At 43.9% G+C, this 21,862-nt stretch overlaps 1 protein-coding gene across 6 annotated transcripts in view; it reads right to left on the bottom strand.

The window, feature by feature from the left end:
- The window catches only part of VWCE (von Willebrand factor C and EGF domains), a 112,866-nt gene that overhangs the window by 23,192 nt on the left and 67,812 nt on the right, over positions 1–21,862 (bottom strand). The gene's annotated exons all lie outside the window — the stretch shown is intronic.

Below are 21,862 nucleotides of genomic sequence, written 5' to 3'. Positions count from 1 at the left end.
TCCATGCTGTTAGACCTGCAGAGGAATGCTGACACTCAAGACCTTCCAGACTACACTTTGCGATGAGTTGACAACTGAGAACTTAAAGACTGAGTATTAGACCAAAAATTGATCCATTTCACATTGTGGTAGGCATTTTGTGCAGTAGTGAAGATATCTCTAAAGGACACCTACATTCCACCCACATCAGAGTGCCTGGATTAAAATTCAGCTGGGCTTCCAGCTCCAACTTCCTGTTAATGCCCCTCTGGTAGGCAGTAGGTGGTCGTTCTAGTGCCTGGATTCCTGCCATTCATGTGGGAGACTGAGCTGGAGTTCTGGTCTCCTTGTTTCGGCCCAGCCTCAGCTTTTGCCTCATTTGGAAAATGAACCAGCAGATGGAAGATCTTGTGTGTGTGTGTCTCTATCAGTCTGTCTGTCTCTCTCACTTTCTCTAAATGTCTTTTCATTAAAAATTGAAGAAAGAAGGAAGGAAAATAGTAAAAAGAAGGGCAGAAGAAAAGAAGGGGAGGGGCTGGCGCTGTGGCGCAGCAGGTAAAAGCCCTGGCTTACAGTGCCAGCATCCCATATTGGCACCAGTTCAAGTCCTGGCTGCTCCACTTTGAATCCAGCTCTCTGCTAATGGGCCTAGGAAAGCAGAAGATGGCCCAAGTCCTTGGACTCCTGCACCCACGTGGGAGATTCAGAACAAGTTTCTGGCTCCTGGCTTAGGATCAGCTCAGATCCAGCCATTACAGCCATTTGGATAGTGAACTAATGGATGGAAAACATATGCGTGTCTGTCTGTCTGTCTGTCTCTCTCCATCCCCATCTCTCTCTATACCTCTCTCTGTAACTCTTTCAAAATAAATAAAATAATCCTTATAAAGAAGAAGAAGGAAGGAAGGGGGGAAGGAAGATGCTTTTCCACTTCCTTTGTCGAAGTGGTTCTGATATGGGATAGGGATAGGCAGGAATCTAGCGTAGGATCTGCTGTGTTGGAAGTATCTGGAAGATACAAGCCCTCACCCCATGTGTAATACTATCCTCGTACTTGCCAATCAGAATGCTCGCACCCCACATTGATCTGTTCCATCCAGGACATGGGAGAAGGAGCCATGACTATATATATAAAGATCCATGTGGAATTAAATTGTTGTTTCCTAAAATGATCTGGTATAGCCCTTAGAGGCATTACCTCCCACCTCTTAAAAAAGGCCAGCAACTGGGGGTAGGGGAGCTCTCTCCTAAGTCTGAAACTACAACTGGAGAAGGTGCTGTTTTTCTGTTTTCCCTTCTTCCACATATTTCTACTTTTGGGCACACTACTCACTCCTGACAGGTGTTTGTGGAGCAACCAATGTGTGCTCTCGCTTGCCCTTTCCTTCCATCTCTCTCTTTCTCTCTCTCTCTCTTTCTGTGTGTGTGTGTGTGTGTGCTTGCTAGGTGTGAGTTTGCTTTCTCAAATTTCAAACAAAACATTATCACTTTGTGTACCATATGCCACCTTGTACTTAGAATGTGTCTCTAGATACAAGGCAAGAAGCTAGAAAAATTTAATACTCCACTCCCTAACTTCATAATAGAGAGCAAGTCAAGAGTTTGGAAAACACTGGACAAGAGATGCCAGTAGGGGAAGTGAGTCTCTGTCTCACAAGTAGATCCTAGCTACTTGTTAAAAAAAAAATCCTGGGGCTGGTGCTGTGGTGTATATATTTTTATGGCCTGGGAAAGCAGTGGAAGATGACCCAAGTCCTTGGGCCCCTGAACCCATGTGGGAGATCTGGAAGAACCTCCTGACTCCTGGCTTCAAATTGGTGCAGCTCTGGTCATTACAGCCATTTGGGGAGTGAACCAGCAGGTGGAAGATTCATTCTCTCTCTCTCTCTCTCTCTCTCTCTCTGCCTCTACCTCTACCTCTACCTCTACCTCTGTAACTCTGCCTTTCAAATAAATAAACAAATCTTTTTTTAAAAAAAATCCTGAAATTTATCTCCCCTCCTCAATTCACTTGCAATTTGGGCAGATTTGTTAACTTGCAAATGTAGATGGCTTTGTTGCAAATTATATTTTACAGGAATGGCACTTAGAGAAGCTGTTATTGTTAAGGGGATTCCTACAGGAAAATAGAAGAGTACAGGCCCTACCATGCACTCATCGGTAATTTACAAATGCCGCAGTTTAACTGCAGTGTGTTTTTAAAGTTAATCTTTGATGAGATTCCAAGATGGCAGAACGGGGAACAGAGTACTGCACTAGGGGATAAATAGTAAAAAATAAATAAACAAACAAACAAACAAAGTGTTGGAAATACATCCTCAGAGGAGAGTCAGGAACAAAACCACAGTGGAAATTCTAAAGGAAGATGAACACCAAGGATCTGTGTGCAAGGTGTAGATACACAGCACAAACCTGGACACAACACATGACCCTAGCAACCGAGAGCCAAAGAAAGTGCCAGCTTTAGAGACTGAGGTGAGATCAGACTGCAGCAACCTGTGCCACTGGTCATATAGCCAGAGGAAGAGTGTGGCATGAGTCTGGCCTGGAGCCCTAAGTTGGAGAGGGTACCTGCTGAGCCAGTGAAAAAAAGGGGAGGCACATTTCTCTCACCCCATCCCACCAACAAAGCTGTCCGATAACCAGCTAAGAGAGGGCAGGCACCTCCCTGCACACAGCAACTGGCTGAGACAAGACGCCAACTTCCCAGTAGTACTGGTGGCAGCAGCTCTGGTACAACCAGCAGGGAGAAGGCAATACTCAGCGAGTGGCTCCTGTGTACTCACGTGACCCAGAGATTCTAGCAGAGGGAAAATTCCGCATTTCCCACTGACTTTGAGTCTGGCTGGAAGGATTGACAGGGGATCTGGCACCCATGTAGGACTGTCAGGCACCCCCCAGCCCCCAATATACCACAGGCTGTAGAGGTCAAGCTGTCTAGGTGGAGCACCCATAGGCAGCTGGCTCTGGGGACGTCTGCCTCTCTGTGGACCAGACAGGCTAGTGGGGCAGAGCAGACTGAGGCCATCTGGCTAGGCTAAGTGTCTGTGGGCCCCTCAGCCTTTAGCAGAACGTCTTGTGTATGCAGGCTGTAAGCTGTGACAGGGAGGTTTGCTCTGAGACCTGCTTGCACCTCTCCCTACTGTTAATGTCCAGTTCTGTGTATGAGCATGTTGTTTTGACCGTATCTTCAAGCTAGTCACAATCTTCCACCCAGAACTAGCAGAAGGGGGGGCTGGGTCCGCCAAAGAGGAAGTTAGCTCTTAGCAACTATCTGGACTATCACCAAGGGACCGCCAGTATCTCCATGGGCCACAGGCCAATGAGCACACATTCTGTGAAACCCCCATCCAACAGGACCCCATAAGAAAATAGCAAGACCTTAAAAACCCTGTGCACCTTTCTGAAAATTAGTGTCCCATCTGAGGCATTCCATCTCAACTCCTTTCAGATAAGATGCTTTTACTTTTGTTTTGCAAAACAGACCAAAAATAAATAAATAAATAAAGCTTCCACTTCTTTGCAAACTGTTTCCTGGCCTCTTACTTCCATACTAAGCTGAGGAAAATAACCTATGAAACTCCATCTGGTAACCACCCAACCTGCTACGACCAGTAACATGGATCCTCTGCACCCCGTGACTGTGTAAGCCATGTGTGCTAAGGCTGTGCGGACTCTGACTACACCACAGGACGCAGGGTGTAGCTGGGTCTTTGGGCAATCACTGTATGCGGCTCCACACACTCAGAGCTCCCTGATTTCCTAGGGTGGGTCATTGCAACAGGATCTGTGCTGACAGTGATAACTTCACAGACCCTTTATGCGGTTCACACAGCAGTGTAGATAAGCACTGCACCCACTGAGTGCTAATACCTAGGCACCAATCACCTTGGAAGAGATACAATGAAGGTGTGATCACACCAACAGAGGAGACCATACCTCACCTTTGGCTAATAAGAGATCTACCAGGCCCAACTTGGGTTAGAATTATTTATTTATTTGAAAGTCAGAGTTACACAGAAAGAGGAGAGGCAGAGAGAGAGAGAGAGAGAGAGAGAGAGAGGTCTTCCATCCAATGGTTCACTCCCCAACTGGCCACAACGGCCAGAGCTGTGCCAATCCGAAACCAGAAGCCAGGAGCTTCTTCTGGGTGCAGGGGCCCAAGGACATGGGCCATCTTCTACTGCTTTCCCAGGCCATATAGAGAGCTGGATCAGAAGTGGAGCAGCTGGGTCTTGAACCTGCGCCCATATGGGATGCCCGCACTTCAGGCCAGAGCGTTAACCTGCTGTACCACAGCGCCGGCCCCCTACTTGGGTTAGATACTCGTCCCACCCTGGAGCACTGACCAGAGCTCCCTGGCCACACCCAGCACACACCTCTGGGTATTCACTGAAAGTACAAACATTCCACTAAGCCACAGAAACATAGTTCAAAGATAAAAGTCGTAAGAGGAAAAAAAACCAACAAGTATCTCCACATACGCCTAAAAGTAAATGTAGAAATCCAAGAAATAAGAATAGGGAAGACAACGTGACCTCCCTAAAGGAACACAACTATACTTCAATATTAGAATGTGAAGATGAAGAGATAGAAGAAATGCCTGAAGTGGAATTTTAAAAATTAATCATAGGCTTACTCAGAAGCAATGAGAAGCAAATTCACGAGTTAAAGAAATGCACACATGACACGACTGAACCTTTTTCCCATGAAATTGAAATTTTTAAAAGAAAATCAAAATGAAATATTAGAAATTAACAATTCAATAGATCAAATACAAATGTGGTGGAAAGCCTTAACAGCAGACTTGATAAGGCAAAATAAAGACTATCTGAATTAGAAAACAAATCTTGCAAATTTTTCAGTTGGAATAAAAAATATGAATAAATTAGGAAAATTAAAAACACTGTTGGAGATTTATGTGAATTTATCAAATGACCCAACATATGGGACTTAGGAGTTCCTGAAGGGGTGGAAACAGAGAATGGATTAGAAAGCCTATCTAGTGAAATAATTACAGCAAACATTCCCAATTTGGAGAAAGGGATGTCCAAATACAGGAAGCACATAGAACTCCTAATATACATGACTAGAAAAGATCCTCACCCGACTCATTGTAGTCAAACTCTCCACAGTAAACATAAAGAAAATTTCTAACAGGCATGAAAGAAATGCTAAATTACTTTCAAAGGATCTCCAATTAGAATCACAGCTGACTTCTCATCAGAAACCCTACAGACTAGGAGAGAATGCAGAGACATAGTCCAAGTCTTAATGAAAAAAAAAAACTGTCAACCTGGGATACTATACCCTGCAAAGCTCTCATTTATGAATGAAGGAGAAATAAAGACCTTCCATAACAAACAAAAATTGAAAGAATTTGTCACCACCTGTCCAACCTTATGAAAGATGCTTAAGAATGTTCTACACACAGAAACACGGAAACATGATCATCACTATGAAAGAATGTGAAGTAAGAAAATCTCCTGGTGCCGGCGCTGTGGCATAGCAGGTAAAGCTGGTGCCTGCAGCGCTGGCATCCCATATGGGTGCTGGTTCAAGTCCCGGCAGTTCCATTTCCAATCCAGCTCTCTGTTATGGCCTGGGAAAACCATGGAAGATGGCCCAGGTGCTTGGGGCCCTGTACCCACATGGGAGACCCAGGAAGCTCCTGGCTCCTGGCTTCTGATCAGCCCAGCTCTGGAGGTCGCAGCCATTTGGGGAGTAAACCAGCAGATGGAAGACCTTTCTGTCTCTCTCTGTGTGCATGTGTGTGTGTCTGTAACTACCTCTCAAATAAATAAATAAAAATATTTTTAAAAAAAAGAAAAGAAAATCTCCCAGTAAAAATACAAAGGAAATCCAAAGTAATATTAGGAATATTTATGGGAAAATGGCAGGGAAAAGTCACCTTGAATGTAAATGGCCCCAGTTCTTCAGTTAAAAGATATAGAATTCATAATGAGTTAAAAAAACAAGACCTATTTATTTGCTGCCAGAAAGAAACACACCTCACCAACAAAGATACAAATGGACTGAAAGTGAAAGGATGGAAAAAGATATTCCATGCTAATGGAAATCAAAAATATGGCAGGTGCAGCAATCCTAATATAAGACAAAATAGTCTTTAACACAAAAACTGTTAGAAGAGACAAAGAAGGGCACTATATAATGATTTATCCATAGTATGCAGAGATGGTTCAACATTTGCAAATCAATCAATGTAATACATCACATTAACAAACTTAAGAACAAAAACCATATGATTATTGCTATTATCCTAAAGTTGTATTTATGAAGTGCATTAAGTTTGTATTTCTTAAATAAAGATTTCTTTGGGAAAAAAGAAAAAAATTAATAAACTATGTGATTATCTCAACAGTTGCCAAAAAAGCATTTGATAATATACACATCCTTTCATGATGAAAACCTTAAGCAAATTGGGAACAGAGGAAATGATCCTCAACACAATCATGACAATATATGACAAACACACAGCATCATATTGAATGGGGGAAAGTTGGAAGCATTCACACTGAGATCCGGAACTAGACAAGGATGCCAACTCTCATCACTGCTATTCAATACAATGTTGAAAGTTTTAGCCAGATCCATCAGGCAAGAAAAAGAAATCAAAGGGATATAAATTGGAAAGGAGAAAGTCAAACTACCTCTATTTGCAGAAGACATAATTCTATATATAGGGGATCCAAAAGCCTCCACTGAGAGACTATTGGAACTCATAAAACAACTTGGTAAATTGGCAAGATATAAAATCAACACACAAAATCAATAGCCTTTGTATACACAGACAATGCCACAATGTCACAGCTGAGAAAGGTCTTCTAAGATCAATCCCATTTACAATAGTTACAAAAAAAATTAAATACCTTGGAATAAATTTAACCAAGAACGTCAAGGATTTCTACAATGAAAATTACAAAACATTAGAGAAAGAAATAGAAGACACAAAAAATGGAAAAATCTTCTATGTTCATGAATTAGAAGAATTAATATCATCAAAATGTCATTACATACTACCAAAAGCAATTTACAGATTCAATGCGATCCCAATCAAAATTCCAATGACAGGGGCCGGTGCTGTGGTGTAAACCTGCCACCTGCAATGCTGCCATCCCACATGGGTGCCAGTTCAAGTCCTGGCTGCTCCACTTCTGATCCAGCTCTCTGCTTATGACCTTGAAAAGCAGTAGAAGATGGCCCAAGTCCTTGGGTCCCTACACCCATGTGGGAGACCCACAAGAAGCTCCTGGCTCCTGGCTTCGGATCGGCATAGCTCTGGCCATTGCAGCCATCTGGGAAGTTAACCAGTAGATAGAAGATCTCTCTTTCTCTCAGCCTCTGCCTCTCTGTAACTCTGCCTTTCAAATAAATAAATCTTTTTTAAAACTACCAATGACATTGTTATCAGATCTAGAAAAAATGGTGTTAAAATTCATATGAAAACACAAGAGACCCCAAATAGCTAAAGTAATCTTATACAACAAAAACGAAGCACACAGAGGACATCTGCCCATTCTTGTGAACTAATTGAAGACTTCAAATACCTTTTCAGAAAACAAAAAACCATTATTTCCCTTTAGCATATTAAGGCTGTTGCACTTTATGACAGACATGTTTTACCTACCTCTTCTGATACTCTCATGAAGCTACCTCTGGCAAGAAGACTCCTTAGTGAGTTTTTTCCATCATGATAATAAAATATCCTGCTATGCCTCAAGAAGCCACTATTAAAGATCTGTCTTTTGGGGCTGGCACCATGGAGTAGTAGGCTAAGCCTCTGCCTGAGGTGCTGGCATCCCATTTGGGCACTAGTTCGTGTCTGGAACACTCCTCTTCCCATCCAGCTCTCTGCATACAGCCTGGGAGAACACTGGAAGATGGCCCAAGTGCTTGGGCCCCTGTACCCACATGGGAAACCTGGAAGAAGCTCCTGGCTCCTGGATTCAGATCAGCTCAGCTCTAGCCATTGTAGCCACTTGGGGAGTGAACCAGCAGATGGAAGACCTTTCTCTCTGTTTCTCCCTCTCTCTGTAACTCTACCTCTCAGATAAATAATATATCTTTTTTAAAAATCTGTTTATTGCCTGGTGCAAAATACCCTACACTTCAGGCCAGCTTTTACAGCAAGTGCTCAAATCTGTGGATGCTCTAAGGTAGTCATGTATGGACAACTAGCCTTAGAATCTACACTGATCAAACAAGGAGAAGCGTTTGCAATGATTAATGGAATCTGTCACATCTACTCTAATAGCAATATATTTACTTAGAAAGATATTGCAGGGGCCGGTGCAGCAGACTTAGAATGGCAAATGCCCTAAGCAGCACTCTGCCCTCAGAATCAGCCCTTAAGGCATTCAGATCTGGCTAAAAAGCCCATGAGAGTTTCGCAGGCATGGAAAGCCAAGACACTGTGGGGAAAAAAAAAAAACTAAATGAAATTAAAGATCTCTGTGAGTGAGATCCCAGTGGAAAGAAGGAGCCATCAAGAAGGAGGTACCTTTCTCTGAAGGGAGAACTTCCACTTTGATTATGGCTTTGTCTAAATAAGATCAGAGTTTCTGAACTCTAGCAGCTCATGACAAGAGCCTCGTGTGATTACTGACGTCATAAATTAAGAGTGTCAATTTATTTATTTATTTATTTGACAGGTAGAGTTGTAGACAGTGAGAGAGAGAAAGACAGAGAGAAAGGTCTTCTTCCCCTCATCGGCTCACTCCCCAAGTGGCTGCCACGGTCGCCACTGCGCTGATCCGAAGCCAGAAGCCAGAAGCCAGGTGCCTCCTCCTGGTCTCCCATGTGGGCACAGGGGCCCAAGCACTTGAACCATCCTCCAATGCCCTCCCGGGCCAAGCAGAGAGCCAGACTGGAAGAGGAACAACCAGGACCAGAACCCAGCACCCATATGGGATGCGGGCACCATAGGTGGAGGATTAACCAAGTGAGCCACGGTGCCGGCCCGGAGTGTCAATTGTTAAATCAACAACAGGAGTCATGTGAACTTACTCCCATATAGGATCTCTGTCCTTAATGTGTTGTACTATGAGAATTAATGGTAAAACTAGTCTCCAAACAGTACTTTATACTTTGTGTGTTTGTGTGTTTGTGTGGGTGCAAACAGTTGAAGTCTTTACTTAGTATATTCTAAGTTGATCTTCTGTATATAAAGATAATTAAAAATGAATCTTAATGAAGAATGGGATGGGAGAGGGAGCAGCAGATGGGATGGTTTGTGGGTGGAAGGGGGAAAAATCACTATAATCCAAAAGTTGTAGTTTTGAAATTTATATTTATTAAATAAAAGTTTTCTAAGAAAAAAAAGAGGAGTCCATTTGTGATACATCTTTTGACAAGTTATGCTCATCTTGGTTGACAAACTTATCTGTTTCAGAATTTGATAGATTCTAAGAATAATGATGACCATGTGGAAGACACAGCCATGGGTAGTGAGTGATGAAAATTTCCCTGCTAGATCCCACTGCTAGTAATTTACCCAAAGAAAGTTAAATCAGCACGTTAAAGAATTGTTCGTACCCCCAAGTTTATAGCAGCTCAATTCACAATAGCTAAGATATGGAATCAACCCAGATGTCCATCAACTGATCACTAGATAAAGAAATTGTGAGATATATATGGTGGAATATTACTCAGCCATAAATAAGAATGAAATTCTGCCTTTTGCAATAGAATGGATGCAAAAGGAGGTTATTATGCTTAGAGAAATAAGTGAGTCCCGGCCAGTGCCGCGGCTCACTAGGCTAATCCTCCACCTTGCGGTGCCGGCACACCAGGTTCTAGTCCCGGTCGGGGCGCCGGATTCCGTCCCGGTTGCCCCTCTTCCAGGCCAGCTCTCTGCTGTGGCCAGGGAGTGCAGTGGAGGATGGCCCAAGTGCTTGGGCCCTGCACCCCATGGGAGACCAGGAGAAGCACCTGGCTCCTGCCATCAGATCAGCACGGTGCGCCGGCCACAGCACGCCGGCCGCAGCAGCCATTGGAGGGTGAACCAACAGCAAAAGGAAGACCTTTCTCTCTGTCTCTCTCTTTCTCTCACTGTCCACTCTGCCTGTCAAAAAAAAAAAAAGTATGTTACTGTAAAAATTAAAAGGAAAAAGGAAAGAAATGAGGCATGTTAACTGAAGGGTAGAGGGTTATCTTGTTAGAATGAAGTCTGATTTCTTTATATTAATACAAAATTTTTAAAAACAAAGAAAACTCCCTGGCTCACGAGACAGAACCATTAGATGAGACAGGAAGACATTTGTAGACCCAAGACAGGCAGGAACCATGTTACTGGTCAGCAGGAAGAAGATATAGAAGGGGGTACGGTGCTGTAGGGTAGTGGGTAAAGCCGTTGCCTACAGTGCCAGCATCCCATAGGGGCACCGTATCAAGTTCTGGCTGCTCCACTTCCAATCCATCTCCCTGTTAGTGGCCTGGGAAAGCAGTGGAAGATGAACCAAGTGCTTGGGCCACTGCACCCATCAGGGAAACCTGGAAGAAGCTCCTGGCTTTGGTTCAGCCTATCTCTAGGTGCTGCGGCCATTTGGGAAGTGAACCAGCAGATGGAAGATCTTTCTGTCTCCCTCTATCTCTCCCTCTTTGTCTGTAACTATGATTTTCAAATAAATCTTTAAAAAAGAGAGAGAGAAAAAAAAATGTATCATCATCACTCAGCACTTCCTTAAGATAAACAGTTGGAAAAGTCTGAGGGGGAAATGATATGGATTAGGCAGGTAGCTAGTGAAGGATCTGCTGAGCTGGAAGTATGTGAAAGTCACAAGACCCTACCCCCGTGAAAGCCTGTGCTCCCACTTGTCAATCCCAATATGCCCCTCCCAGGATTCACATTTCATCTGGGACATTGAAGGGGAAGGTGCCATGAAGATATGTGTATTACACTCCACCTAAAATATTTTGAATAAATCATAAAACTCCCATGTGGCTTCCTGCCCAAAGAGGTGCCACCTCAGAACTCATAAAAGAGGCCAATGATTAAGAGGGAGCTCTCTCTTCTGCCAGAGATCACAATAGGAAGAATTTAGAGCAACATTTCTCCAAAGGGGTTTGGTAGCAAAATGTTTCATTAAAAATGCAGCTTCAAAAAAGATTTTTTTTAAATGCAGCTTCAAAATAAGCATGGAACATACTATGTACTAGGCCATTATTTATGGTTCACAAGACACAGGTGCCAATCAGACTCCAAGAAAATCTGCCACGATGTTTCATCTTAACTTGATATCAGTTTTTCCTCTGTGCTAGGATACCAATCTACTAGTCCTGCGCTAATTAGCAAACACATTGGGAAAATTCCAACAGCTGGTGCCTCTGCCAACAACTGCCTCACCTGTCTGCTGGAGAGGCTGGCGCAAGAGCTGGTGCTGGCCTCTAGGAAGTGTGAGGGTGGGCTCTACCACCCAGGGCCCCAGCCTATCCAGTGTCAGTCTTACCCTATCTACTCATTAGCCCCAGCTGCATGATCTTTTGAACTATAAAGTTTAACTCATCCCTCCATTGCTAATGCCTTGCATTTTCATTAGGAATGAAACAACATATCTTTTGTTTGGCTTTCCTGGTTAATAAGTACCTTCTTTGCTGCACTATGAACCCCTTACCCCAGGTCCCACCACACTAGTCATCTTCCCACTCTGTAAGCAGTTAAGTTTTCTCCCACTTCCATACTACGCCATATGCTGCCATCGGCACTCCCTCCTCGGGTCTGCATTTTCAGGAAATTGAACTCGGAGCTGGGGATCAAACACAGGAGCTTCATTGCTGGACACAGATCTCAACTTCCAGGATCAACACTCATCCTTAAAATTACACCTTAGGCAGCTCCATAGCCAGAGAAACTGACACAGTGAAACAGGCCTCTGACATCAGCCCCTCACGTCATACTGCGCCCAGAACCCTAAAAGCTGAATCCAAGATATGGAAATCATGCTGTGTCTCCATCCAAGAACAATTCCCGCTTGCTCGTTGGAGCCCATGCTGTAGAGAATTCAGACCAGAGAACATCCCAGGAAAAGCACTTTGTGCCAGATGGGGTCCTAATTACGGCCTGGAGCCCTCTAGTGGCAGCCAGTCCTAGGCATGGAGCCATGCACTTGAGGACTCCCTACAGGCAGAGCTCTTGGCCTCAGTTGGCCCCAGCTATTGTGGACACTTGGCAGTGACTCAGAAGTTGGGAAATACCTATCTCTCCCAGTGTCTCTGCCTTTTATTTTATTTTTACGATGTGTTTAGCTATTTATTTATTTTTATTTATTTATTTGAAAGTCAGAGGATCCAAGATGGCTGAATAGGGGAAAGACGTGCTGATTCTGATCACAGGAAGATGGCAGAAGGGGAGGAACTGCATTCCCAGGGGATAATTGGAGAGAAATTACAGGGGAAATTCTACAGAGAGAGAGAGATGCATGTCATGGAGCAGCAGGAACAGTATAGTCATGCAGCAGCAAGCAAGATGCAGCCAGAAACTCCTGAAGCCGGTGACTGGAAGGTACACCAACTCCTTCGAGCAGGGTACCTGGCAAACAGCAGGGAAGAAATGATATCTTAATAAGACAATAGAGACTGCTGTGGTCAGTGTGCAACTGGGGGATTTTATCAGAGATAAATCTGTGGCCCCCACTGCCTTTGCATCAGGCCTGGTGGGCTGTCAGGGAGCAGAATGTCCACTTAAGCCTATGAATTGCTCCCCTCCCCTCGTTCTATCAAGGTTTCCAGACTTGACTTGCCAAGGCAGAGCACCAACAAATATTTTATAGTCAAACATTCAACAGTAAAACATAAAGAATGATTCTAAAATATGCACAAGAGACATTCCAGATTGCCTTCAGAGGATCTCCAATTAGAATGGCAGCTGATTTCTTATGAGAAAAACCCTACAGGCTAGGAGAGAATGGAGAGGCATAGTCCAAGTCCAAAAAGAAAAAAAAAAAAAACTATCAACCCAAAATATTGTACCCAGCAAAGCTCTCATTCATAAATGAATGTGAAATAAAGACATTTGATAGCAAACAGGAATTGAAAGAATTTGGCACCACTCATCCTGCCCTACAAATGATACTTAAGGATGTACTACCCACAGAAACACAGAAATAAAGTCATCATCATGAAAGAATGTGAAGGCAGAAAATCTCCTAGTAAAAATACAAAGTAAATCAAAACAGTAGGGATGTTTATGGAAAACTGCAGAACGAAGTCATTACTTATCAATAATGATTTTGAATGCAAGTGGCCTAAATTCTCCAATTAAAAAATTACAGACTAGCTTAATGTATTAAAAAACAAGACCCTTGCCAGCCGCAGCGGCCATTGGGGGGTGAACCAATGGCAAAAAGGAAGACCTTTCTCTCTCTCTCTCTCACTCTCCACTCTGCCTGTCAAAAAGAAAGAAAGGAAAAAAAAAAGACCCATATGTTTACTACAAGCAATAAACAAACCTCACCAATGAATATACATACAGACTGAAAGTGAAAGAATAGAAAAAGATATTCCATGCTAGTAGAAAGCAAAAATGAGGAGTAGCCATCATAATATCAGACAAAATAGACTTTAATACAAAAACTGTTAAAAGAGACAAAGAAGAACATTATGTAATGATTAAGAGACCAATTAAACAGGAAGATATGAATATCATAGATTTATATGCACCCAATTATAGGGCACCAGGCCATTTAAAAGCAGTGTTAGTGGATCTAAAGGGAGACATAGACTCCAATACAACAGTAATGGGGAACATCAACTGTCGCTCCCCCTCTTCATGGAGGAACGACACAGGACCCTGCGCTGTTCTTTTATCTGCTTGGCCCTTCCCGGGTTTGCTGCTGGTTCTTCCCGGGTTGGCTGCCGTCCCTCCACCTCCGTGGAGGGGCGGGCCCCCCTGCCACTTTCCCCACTTCCGCGGGGGAGCAGCACACCGCCGGCCGGCTCTCTCGGGGGCTGCTCAGATGTTATCCGGATGTTCCTTTTAGATGTTCCTGGTGCATGTTGTCTCTCTCCTCCTTTATAGTCCTCTTCCACCAATCCCAACTCTGCTACCCACACGCCGAGTACGCTGCTCTCCTGCAATCAGGAGCAGGATCAGCTCCTGCAGGTTACTGGTCGAACTGGAGGCAGCTGTGTAAAAGTTGTTTACTCCTCTCCCAGCGCCATATTGTGGGAGAGCAGATGCATAGAATAAGTCTTAATTTCCAGTAACAGTCTAGTCCGGGTTGCTCCCCACAATCAACACCCTACATTCATCAATAGACAGATCAACTAGACAAAAAGTCAACAAACAAACAAACAACACAGCTAATCTACACTATGGACCAAATAGATCTAACTGCTGTCTACAGAACTTTTAATTGCACAGCTATAGAATACATATTCTTGTCATCAGTGCATGGAATTTTCTCTAGGATAGACCATATGCTAGGCCATAAAGCAAATTTCAACAGATTTTTTTTTTAAATGAAATCATACTATATATCCTTTCTGACCACAATGGAATGAAGCTGGAAATTAACAAGTTAAGAAACTCTAGAAAATATGCAATCACATGGAGACTCCAGAAAAAATGTAACCAAAGGGAGAATGAGCAACATGCTCCTAGAAATGAATGCAGATGACAAAACAACATCAAAACTGATGGGATACAGCCAACGCAGTGCTAATAGGAAAGTTCATAGTAATTGGTGCCTATATCAAGAAATTGGAAAGGTATAAAATAAATTATTTAAAAATGCACCTCAAGGATCTAGAAAAACAAGAATTAACCAAACACAAAATTAGTAGGAGGAAAGAAATAATTAAAATTAGAGAAGAAATAAATAAAATTGAAACATCATTGGCCCAACTAACCAAAAAAAATAAAAAGGGAGAAGACCCAAATTAATAAAATCAGAAATGAAACAAGGAGATGTTACAATGGATATGGCAAGAAAAAAGAAGAATGATCAGGAATCACTACAAACAGCTCACATGCCAACAAATTAGAAAATATAGAAAAAAATGGATAGATTTCTGGATACATACTAATCTACCAAAATTCAGTCATGGAGACATAGAAAACCTAAATAGACCAACAACCAAGATCAAGATTGAATCAATAGTAAAGATCCTCCCAACAATGAAAAGCCTGGAATCTAATTCTTTTTTTTGTTTTTTTTTTGTTTGTTTGTTTTTTGTTTTTTGTTTTTTGGTTTTTTTTGACAGGCAGAGTAGACAGTGAGAGAGAGAGAGAGACAGAGAGAAAGGTCTTCCTTTACCGTCGGTTCACCCTCCAATGGCCGCCGCGGCCGTCGCGCTGTGGCCGGCGCACCGTGCTGACCTGAAGAAGCCAGGTGCTTTTTCTGGTCTCCTGTGGGGTGCAGGGCCCAAGGACTTGGGCCATTCTCCACTGCACTCCCTGGCCACAGCAGAGAGATGGCCTGGAAGAGGGGCAACCGGGACAGAATCTGGCGCCCCGTCCGGGACTAGAACCCGGTGTGCCAGCGCCGCAGGTGGAGGATTAGCCTATTGAGCCACGGCGCCGGCCCTGGAATCTAATTCTGTCACTGCTAAATTCTACCATATTTTCAGATTTTTAAGGATTTATTTATTTATTTGAAAGGCAGAGTTACAGACAGAGATGTAGAGACAGAGAAAGAGTGAGATCTTACACTCTCTGGTTTCCTCCCCAAATGGCCACAATGGCCAGGACTGGCCAGACCAATGACAAGAGCTTCATCCAAGTTGTACACGAGTACAGGCACCCAAGCACTTGAGCCATCCTCTGCTATTCTTCCAGTTGCATTAGCAGGGAGCTGGATCAGAAGTAGAACAGCCGGGACTCAAACTGGTGCCAACACGGAATGCTGGTGTCGCAGTCAGGAGCTTTACACACTACACCACAATGCCAGTCCCCATGAGCTTCTTTTGGGTCTCCCATATGGGTGGCAGGGGCCCAGGGACCTAGACCATTTTCCATTGCTTTCCCAAGCACATTAGCAAGGAGTGGGATCAGAAGTGTACCAGCTGGGACTCAAACTGCACTGCAGGCAGCAGGTTAACCTGCTACATACTGTGCCAGTCCCCAAACTTTTGTGCACAGATGTTCAACATACACAAATAAATGAATGTGATATATCATATTAACAAATTGAAGAATAAAAATCATGGAGGCCAGTGCTGTGGTGCAGTGGGTAAAGTCACCACCTGCAGTGCCAGCATCCCATATGGGCACTGGTTTGGGTCCCAGCTGCTCCAATTCCAATCCAGCTCTCTGCTATGGCCTGGAAAAGCAGTAGAAGATGGCCCAAGTCCTTGGGCCCCTGCAACCACATGGGAAGACTCGGAGGAAGCTCCTGGCTCCTGGCTTTGAATCAGCACAGCTCCAGCTATTGCAGCCAATTGGGCAGTGGACCAGTGGATGGAAGACCTCTCTCTCTCTGCTTCTCCTTTTCTCTGTGTGTAACTCTGACTTTCAAATAAATAAATAAATCTTTAAAAAAGAATAAAAACCAGTTGATTTTCTCACTAGATGCCAAGAGAGCATTTAATAAGATACTGCATCTTTTCATGATAAAAACCATAAGCAAATTGGGTACAGAAGGAACATCCCTCAACCAAGGCAATATATTACAAATCCACAGCCAGCATTATATTGAATGTGGAAAAGTTAGAGGCATTACCAGTAAGATCTAGAACCAGCCAAGGATGCCCACTCTCAATATTGCTATTCAATATAGTCCTGGAAGTTTTGGCCAGAGCCATTAGGCAAGAAAAAGAAATCAAAGGGATACAAAAGGAAAGAAGGAACTCAAATTATCCCTGTTTACAGATGACACAATCCTATATATTTAGGGAAACCAAAACTCCATTTAGAGACTTTTGGAACTCATAAAAGTGGTAAGATTGCAGGGTAATATTTGGCTGGCACTGCGGCTCACTAGGCTAATCCACCTGCGGCGCCAGTACCCCGGGTTCTAGTCCCGGTTGGGGCACCGGATTCTGTCCTGGTTGCTCCTCTTCCAGTCCAGCTCTCTGCTGTGGCCCAGGAAGGCAGTGGAAGATGGCCCAAGTCCTTGACCACGAGGAAGCACCTGGCTCCTGGCTTCGGATTGGTGCAGTGTGCCAGCCGCAGCAGCCATTTGTGGGGTGAACAAACGGAATGAAGACCTTTCTCTCTCTCTCTCTCTCTCTCTCTCTCTCTCACTGTCTAACTCTGCCTGTCAAAAAAAAATTGCAGGATAAAAAATCAATATAAAAATCAATAGCCTTTGTACACAAAACAATCCCATAGTTGAGAAAGAACTTATACAATCAGTACTATTCATAATAGCTACCCAAAAAACATAAATGCCTTGGAATAAATTTAACCAAGGAGGTGAAAAGTCTGCAATTAAAATTTTTTAAAAAATTAAAGAAAGACATAGAAGGGAGCCGACACTGTGGTGTAACAGGTGAAGCCACCGCCTGCAGTGCCGGCATCCCATAGGGGCGCCGGTTCAAGTCCCAGTTGCTCCACTTCTAATGCAGCTCTCTGCTGAGGCCTGGGAAAGCAGTGAAAGATGGCCCAGGTCCTTGGGCCCCTGCACCCACGTGGGGAGACCCGGAAGAAGCTCCTGGCTCCTGGCTTCGGATCGGCGCAGCTCTGGCCATTGCAGTCAATTGGGGAGTGAACCAGTGGATGGAAGACCTCTCTCTCTCTCTCTCTCTCTCTCTCTCTCTGCCTCTCCTTCTCTCTGTGTGTAACTTTCAAATAAATAAATAAATCTTTTTAAAAAAAAAATATAGAAGAAGACACACAAAAAAGTAAAAATCTTGCATGTTCATGGATTGGAAGAATATCATCAAAATGTCCACACTATCCAAAGCAATTTACAGATTTAGTACAATTCCAATCCAAATAAAAAGGACAAAGACTCTGTGGCAAAAAATATCCTACATGGGCCGGCGCCGCGGCTCACTAGGCTAATCCTCCGCCTAGCGGCGCCGGCACACCGGGTTCTAGTCCCGGTCAGGGCGCCGGATTCTGTCCCGGTTGCCCCTCTTCCAGGCCAGCCCTCTGCTGTGGCCAGGGAGTGCAGTGGAGGATGGCCCAGGTGCTTGGGCCCTGCACCCCATGGGAGACCAGGAAAAGCACCTGGCTCCTGGCTCCTGCCATCGGATCAGCGCGGTGCGCCGGCCGCAGCGCGCCAGCCGCGGCGGCCATTGGAGGGTGAACCAACGGCAAAGGAAGACCTTTCTCTCTGTCTCTCTCTCTCACTGTCCACTCTGCCTGTCAAAAAAAAAAAAAATATCCTACATGAAGGAGCTCTGTGAGACCTCAGGGGAAAGAAGGGGCCATCAAAGAAGGAGACACTTTTCTCTGAAGGGAGGAGGGAACATTCACTTTGCTTATGGCTGTGTCCAAATACCAATGGAGTCTATGGTCACAGAGGGCTTCCATAGGGGTGGCAGCCCATAGCAAGAGCCTCAGGTGATCACTGACATCATAAATAAGAGTGTCAATTGTTAAAGGAACAACAGAAGTCACTGTGTACTTATTCCCCATGAAGGACCTCTGTCCTTAATGAGTTGTACCATGAAAATTAACTGCAAATCTTCTCAAACTGTACTCTATATGTTGTGTGTGTGTGTGTGTGTGTGTGTTGAAATCTGTCCTTAACTGGAGTTGGTCCTCTGTATACAAAATCAAACTAAAAATGAACCATAATGAAGAAGGGGATGAGAGAGAGAGAGAGAGGTGGGAATGGGAGTCGAGGAGGGAGGGTGGGTATGGGGGAAAGAACCACTATATTCCTAAAGTTGTACCTATGAAAAACGCATTCATTAAATAAAAACTTTAAATAAAATTAAAAAAAATAAAAGGACATCTTTCTCAGATCTATAAAAAAGCAATTCTGAAATTCAAATAGAAGCACAAGAGACCCCAAATAGCTAAATAAATCTTAAACAGCAATTAAAAAAAAAGCTGGAGGTATCACAATACCAGATTTCAAGACATATTATTGGGCAGTTATAATCAAAATAGCCTGGTACTGGCATAAAAACAGACACGTAGAACAATGGAACAGAATAGAAATTAATCCACACATCTACAACCAACTAATCTTTGGCAAACAAGATAAAATTAATCCCTGGAAAAAGGACATTCTCTTCAACAAATGGTGTTGGAAAAATTGGATCTACGTATGCAAAGTATGAAACAAGACCTCTACTTTACACCTTATACAAAAATCAACTCACAATAGATCAAGGATCTAAATCTATGACCTGATAGCATCAAATTACTAGAGGAAAACATCAGGGAAGCTCTACAAGACATTGGCATATGCCAAGACTTCTTGATAAAAGCAAAAAATAGATAACCATTGCTATTGAGGGGATGGCTTAGGGTCAGTGAAACGTAAGTTGCCTATTTGTACCAGCCTCCTATTCAGCTCTCCTCCTAGTCCAGCCATGTAATAAGAGTCAACAGGGTGCCTCCCTATAGGAGATTCCTGTTTCTCTTGTAATTCTCTTCCAGTGCTCCATGGATAGGTCTGGGCTTCACACATACCTGGCCAGGCCTTAAAGCCTATCCACCTAAAAAGCCCTTCTTGTCAGTTCCTAAAAACAGGGCTTCAAGTAACAGCTAACTTAGGTAGTCCTGCACCTATGTAGACAGGTCCTCACTGAGGACTTAAAGAACATCTCTTGAGGGGGTGCAAAACAATCTAAAATGTAGATCATTACATGTAAATGGGTTATAGTCTGTTTCCTTTCCCAGCCTGAGACTCTGGTCTTGTACATTAGCTTAACTTCCTAGAAAATCGTAGCTACCAGGCATCCGGGGGGGGGGGGGGGGGGGGAGCATAGCTAGTCCACTAGAAAGTTAATTATTTAACCCTTATCCCCACCTTTGGGGAGAAAAAATTAGCCCCAGAGAGGATATGGACCATGCAACAAATTCCTACTTCTATAAACTTCAAGCAGTCCCAGCATTTCCCTAACAAGTTACAGATTCCTAGATACAAGGAAATAACAAAGTCCCTAAATCAGGCTCTCAAAGAGAGCCAAAGCAGAGCCCCTTCCTTTGGGAAAAACAAAGCACAGCTTTCATCCATTGAAAAGTTGCCGCAGCTCACTAGGCTAATCCTCCGCCTGCAGCGCTGGTACCTGGGATTCTAGTCCCGGTTGGGGAGTTGGTTCTGTCCCGGTTGCTCCTCTTTCAGTCCAGCTCTCTGCTGTGGCCCAGGAAGGCAGTGGAGGACGGCCCAAGTGCTTGGGCCCTGCACCTGCATGGGGGATCAGGAGGAAGCACCTGGCTCCTGGCTTCGGATCAGTGTGATGCGCCGGCCATAGCAGCCATTTAGGGGGTGAACCAGCGGAAGGAAGACCTTTCTCTCTGTATCTCTCTCTCTCTGTCTAACTCTGCCTGTCAAAAAAAAAAAAAAAAAAAAAAGAAGAAGAAAAAAAGAAAAAAAGAAAGAAAAAGAAAAGTTGCCGTGACTAGGGCTCTCACAAAGGGAGATTCAGATTAGCATCGGGTTGCCTCACTGAATGGGTGAGTGAGATGACTGCTCTGCTTCTGTTTCTCACAGAGCCTCACTCTTCCCCCATGGCATACCCACCCCCTACTCACACACCAGGTCCCTGTCTGCCAGTTAAAAATGGTTAGTGTGGATGCTGGTCTTAAGACTCAGGAGTCAGGCTTCCTGACCAGGGCCGGATCAACAATCAGGAGTTGAGACTCTTCTAATCTCTTTCTCTCTTGCAAGGGAATGGCCCATCATGAGAAAATGGAAAAAGACCTTGGGATGACTGGTGGATCCTGGCTGGGACTACATCCCAGTGCTTTCTGAAAGTCTCTTGGCTGGATTCCAGACCCTGACAGCCCATAAAGTGCACTTCCTACATGTAGCAGCACAGTTGAAATGGGGCATGGTCTGGAGTGAGACCATAGGCTCTGTGCCCCAGCGCTCTAATGACTCCTTACTTTATGTTAGACCCAAGTGCCTGTGACCTACTCTTTCAGAGTCCTCCCAAGCTGTAACGCTAGAAGCTCCACCCTCTTGACTTCACATCTTAGTTCTGGGAATGTTGGTCTTGTCCAGCTCATGTTTCTTAATTGGGGATCAGTCCATCACATGAGACAGGGAAAAGGTGAAACTCAGAACATGAAAACATTCTGGTATTTTTCCAAAGCTCCTTGATTGGATCCCACACTCAGACAGCCTATTAGAATGTTGGGCTGAAAGGCCTGCAAGAGCATTTCAGGCACGGAAAGACAAGACTCTGTGGAAAAAAAATCCTACATGGAGGATCTCTGTGAGACCTCAGAACAAAGAAAGGGTATTGAAAGAAGGAGACACACTTCTCTGAAGGGAGAAGAGAACATCTACTTTGTTTATGGCCGTGTCCAAATACCAAAGGAGTCTATGGTCACAAAAGGCTTCCATAGCCTTGGCAGCCCGCGACAAGAGCCTCTGTTGATCACTGACGTCACATAAAAGAGTGTTAATTGTTAAAGAAACAAAAGTAGTCACTGTGCACTTGTTCCCCAGGTAGGACCTCTGTCCCTATTGAATGTAATATGATAATCGACTGCAAATTCTCTCCCCAAACTGTACTCTATATGTTGTGTGTGGGCATGGGGACAAATTGTTGAAATCTATGATTAGCATAGAGTTGGTCCTCTGTATATAAAGTCATATTAAAAATGATCCATAATGAAGAAGGAGATGGGAGAGGAAATGAGAGGTGGGATGGGAGCGGGGTGGGGGGGGCATGAGGGAAAGAACCACTATATTTCTAAAGTTGTATCTATGTAAAAATGCATTAATTGAATAAAAAAAAAGAATGTTGGGCTGATAAACGCACTCTGTTCTTTCCATGGATAGAGATCAAT

The sequence above is a fragment of the Oryctolagus cuniculus genome, chromosome 1, assembly GCF_964237555.1.
Source record: "Oryctolagus cuniculus chromosome 1, mOryCun1.1, whole genome shotgun sequence".
Taxonomy (NCBI): Eukaryota; Metazoa; Chordata; class Mammalia; order Lagomorpha; family Leporidae; genus Oryctolagus; species Oryctolagus cuniculus.
Note: the sequence above shows the minus strand (reverse complement) of the source record. Positions and strands in the feature narration are given on the sequence as shown.